The following is a 5,326-nucleotide window of genomic DNA, read 5'->3' as shown; positions in this document are numbered from 1 at the left end:
CCATCCCTCCATCAGACTACCCATCCCTCTATCCCTCTACCCATCACTCTACCATCCCTCTACCCCATCCCTCCATCAGACTACCCATCCCTCCATCAGACTACCCATCCCTCCATCCCTCCATCAGACTACCCTTTCCTCCATCCCTCCATCAGTCTACCCATCCCTCCACCAGACTACCCATCCCTCCATCCCTCCATCAGTCTACCCATCCCTCCATCAGACTACCCATCCCTCCATCAAACTACCCATCCCTCCATCCCTCCATCAGTCTACCCATCCCTCCATCAGACTACCCATCCCTCTATCCTTCTACCATCACTCTACCATCCCTCTACCCATCCCTCCATCAGACTACCCATCCCTCCATCAGACTACCCATTCCTCCATCAGACTACCCATCCCTCCATCCCTCCATCAGACTACCCATCCCTCCATCCCTCCATCAGTCTACCCATCCCTCCATCAGACTACCTATCCCTCCATCAGACTACCCATCCCTCCATCCCTCCATCAGTCTACCCATCCCTCCATCAGTCTACCCATCCCTCCATCAGTCTACCCATCCCTCCATCCCTCCACCCATCCCTCTACCCATCCCTCCATCAGTCTACCCATCCCTCTACCCATCCCTCCACCCATCCATCTACCCATCCCTCTACCCATTCCTCTACCCATCCCTCCACCCATCCCTCCACCCATCCCTCTACCCATCCCTCCATCCCTCCACCCATCCCTTTACCCATCCCTCTACCCATCCCTCCATCCCTCTACCCATCCCTCTACCCATCCCTCCACCCATCAGTCTACCCATCCCTCTACCCATCCCTCCATCCCTCTACTATCCCTCCACCCATCCCTCTACCCATCCCTCCACCCATCAGTCTACCCATCCCTCTACCCATCCCTCCATCCCTCTACCATCCCTCCACCCATCCCTCTACCCATCCCTCTACCCATACCTCCATCAGTCTACCCATCCCTCCATCCCTCTACCCATCCCTCTACCCATCCATCTACCCATCCCTCTATCCCTCTACCCATCCCTCTACCCATCCCTCTACCCATCCCTCCACCCATCCCTCTACCCATCCCTCCACCCATCCCTCTACCCATCCCTCTACCCATCCCTCCACCCATCCCTCTACCCATCCCTCCACCCATCCCTCTACCCATCCCTCTACCCATCCCTCTACCCATCCCTCCACCCATCCCTCCACCCATCCCTCTACCCATCCCTCTACCCATCCCTCCACCCATCCCTCTACCCATCCCTCCATCCCTCCACCCATCCCTTTACCCATCCCTCTACCCATCCCTCCATCAGTCTACCCATCCCTCTACCCATCCCTCCACCCATCCCTCCATCCCTCTACCCATCCCTCCACCCATCAGTCTACCCATCCCTCTACCCATCCCTCCATCCCTCTACCCATCCCTCCACCCATCCCTCTACCCATCCCTCTACCCATACCTCCATCAGTCTACCCATCCCTCCATCCCTCTACCCATCCCTCTACCCATCCATCTACCCATCCCTCTATCCCTCTACCCATCCCTCTACCCATCCCTCCACCCATCCCTCTACCCATCCCTCCACCCATCCCTCTACCCATCCCTCTACCCATCCCTCTACCCATCCCTCCACCCATCCCTCTACCCATCCCTCCATCCCTCTACCCATCCCTCTACCCATCCCTCCACCCATCCTCCACCCATCCCTCTACCCATCCCTCTACCCATCCCTCTACCCATCCCTCTACCCATCCCTCCACCCACCCATCCCTCCACCCATCCCTCTACCCATCCCTCTATCCCTCTACCCATCCCTCCACCCATCCTCCACCCATCCCTCTACCCATCCCTCTACCCATCCCTCCACCCATCCCTCTACCCATCCCTCCACCCATCCCTCTACCCATCCCTCTACCCATCCCTCCACCCATCCCTCTACCCATCCCTCTACCCATCCCTCCATCCCTCTACCATCCCTCTACCCATCCCTCTACCCATCCCTCCATCCTCTACCCATCCCTCCATCCCTCCATCAGACTACCCATCCCTCTATTCCTCTAACCATCCCTCAATCACTCTACCATCCCTCTACCCATCCCTCCATCCCTCTACCCATCCCTCCATCAGACTACCCATCCCTCTATCCCTCTACCCATCCCTCCATCACTCTACCATCCCTCTACCCATCCCTCCATCCCTCTACCCATCCCTCTACCCATCCCTCCATCCCTCCATCAGACTACCCATCCCTCTATCCCTCTACCCATCCCTCCATCACTCTACCATCCCTCTACCCATCCCTCCATCCCTCTACCCATCCCTCCATCAGTCTACCTATCCCTCCACTCATCCCTCCATCCCTCCACCCATCCCTCCATCCCTCCACCCATCCCTCCATCTCTCCACCTCATCTCTGCGGTACGTAGGAGTTCCAGTCTAGATTCATCTGGTCTTCATAGACCCAGCAGGTTATAGACAGATCTGCTTTATTCATGATGCTATAATGGCTGAAGCCCACTCACTCTACCATCCCTCTACCCATCACTCTACCATCCCTCTACCCATCACTCTACCATCCCTCTACCCATCCCTCTACCTATCCCTCCACCCACTCTCTCTACCTATCCCTCTACCCATCCCTCTACCCATCCCTCTACCCATCCATCTACCCATCCCTCTACCCATCCTCCACCCACTCACTCTACCTATCCCTCTACCCATCCTCCACCCACTCTCTCTACCTATCCCTCTACCCATCCTCCACCCACTCTCTCTACCTATCCCTCCACCCATCAGTCTACCCATCCCTCTACCCATCCCTCCACCCATCCCTCCACCCATCCCTCTACCCATCCCTCCACCCACTCACTCTACCATCCCTCCACCCATCCTCCACCCACTCACTCTACCCATCCCTCTACCCATCCCTCTACCCATCCCTCCACCCATCCTCCACCCACTCACTCTACCATCCCTCCACCCATCCCTCTACCCTTTATTCATGATGAAGCCCACTCACTCTACCTATCCCTCTACCTATCCCTCTACCCATCCCTCCACCCATCCCTCTACCCATCCCTCTACCCATCCCTCTACCCATCCTCCACCCACTCACTCTACCTATCCCTCCACCCATCCCTCTACCTATCCCTCCACCCATCCCTCTACCCATCCCTCTACCCATCCCTCTACCCATCCCTCCACCCATCCCTCTACCCATCCCTCTACCCATCCCTCTACCCATCCCTCTACCCTTTATTCATGATGAAGCCCACTCACTCTACCTATCCCTCTACCTATCCCTCCACCCATCCCTCTACCCATCCCTCTACCCATCCCTCCACCCATCCCTCTACCCTTTATTCATGATGAAGCCCACTCACTCTACCTATCCCTCTACCCATCCCTCTACCCTTTATTCATGATGAAGCCCACTCACTCTACCTATCCCTCTACCCATCCCTCCACCCATCCCTCTACCCATCCCTCTACCCATCCCTCCACCCATCCCTCTACCCATCCCTCTACCTATCCCTCTACCCATCCCTCCACCCATCCCTCTACCCATCCCTCTACCCATCCCTCCACCCATCCCTCTACCCATCCCTCTACCTATCCCTCTACCCATCCCTCCACCCATCCCTCTACCTATCCCTCTACCCATCCCTCTACCCATCCCTCTACCCATCCCTCTACCCATCCCTCCACCCATCCCTCTACCCATCACTCTACCTATCCCTCCACCCATCCCTCTACCCATCCCTCTACCCTTTATTCATGATGCTATAATGGCTGAAGCCCACTCACTCTACCTATCCCTCCACCCATCACTCTACCCATCCCTCCACCCATCCCTCTACCATCCCTCCACCCATCCCTCTACCCTTTATTCATGATGAAGCCCACTCACTCTACCCATCCCTCTACCCATCCCTCTACCCTTTATTCATGATGAAGCCACTCACTCTACCTATCCCTCCACCCATCCCTCTACCCTTTATTCATGATGAAGCCCACTCACTCTACCTATCACTCTACCTATCCCTCTACCCATCCCTCCACCCATCCCTCTACCCTTTATTCATGATGAAGCCCACTCACTCTACCTATCACTCTACCTATCCCTCTACCCATCCCTCCACCCATCCCTCTACCCTTTATTCATGATGAAGCCCACTCACTCTACCTATCCCTCCACCCATCCCTCTACCCTTTATTCATGATGAAGCCCACTCACTCTACCATCCCTCCACCCATCCCTCTACCCTTTATTCATGATGCTATAATGGCTGAAGCCCACTCACTCTACCTATCCCTCCACCCATCCCTCTACCCATCCCTCCATCCCTCTACCCATCCCTCTACCCATCCCTCTACCTATCCCTCCACCCATCCCTCTACCCTTTATTCATGATGAAGCCCACTCACTCTACCTATCCCTCCACCCATCCCTCTACCCTTTATTCATGATGAAGCCCACTCACTCTACCTATCCCTCCACCCATCCCTCCACCCATCCCTCTACCCATCCCTCCACCCATCCCTCCACCCATCCCTCTACCCTTTATTCATGATGAAGCCCACTCACTCTACCTATCCCTCCACCCATCCCTCTACCCTTTATTCATGATGAAGCCCACTCACTCTACCCATCCCTCCACCCATCCCTCCACCCATCCCTCCACCCATCCCTCCATCCCTCCACCCATCCCTCTACCCTTTATTCATGATGCTATAATGGCTGAAGCCCACTCACTCTACCTATCCCTCCACCCATCCCTCTACCCTTTATTCATGATGAAGCCCACTCACTCTACCTATCCCTCCACCCATCCCTCTACCCTTTATTCATGATGAAGCCCACTCACTCTACCCATCCCTCCACCCATCCCTCTACCCTTTATTCATGATGAAGCCCACTCACTCTACCCATCCCTCCACCCATCCCTCTACCCTTTATTCATGATGAAGCCCACTCACTCTCTCTGTTCTGTCAGAGCAACTTCTAATGAGTCTGGAACAGAGAGGACAGCTTGGAAGAGTGTGGAGTTCTGGGACTCTCAGGAGTGTGTGTGTGTGTGTGTGTGTGTGTGTGTGTGTGTGTGTGTGTGTGTGTGTGTGTGTGTGTGTGTGTGTGTGTGTGTGTGTGTGTGTGTGTTTGGGTGTAAGTGTGTGTGTGTGTGTGTGTGTGTGTGTGTGTGTGTGTGTGTGTGTGTGTGTGTGTGTGTGTGTGTGTGTGTGTGTGTGTGTGTGTGTGTGTTTGGGTGTAAGTGTGTGTGTGTGTGTGTGTGTGTGTTTGGGTGTGTGTGTG

This window comes from Oncorhynchus kisutch, unplaced genomic scaffold, assembly GCF_002021735.2.
Source record: "Oncorhynchus kisutch isolate 150728-3 unplaced genomic scaffold, Okis_V2 Okis09a-Okis19a_hom, whole genome shotgun sequence".
In the NCBI taxonomy this organism is placed as follows: domain Eukaryota; kingdom Metazoa; phylum Chordata; class Actinopteri; order Salmoniformes; family Salmonidae; genus Oncorhynchus; species Oncorhynchus kisutch.
The sequence above is the reverse complement of the archived record's forward strand: the minus strand, read 5'-3'. Positions refer to the sequence as shown.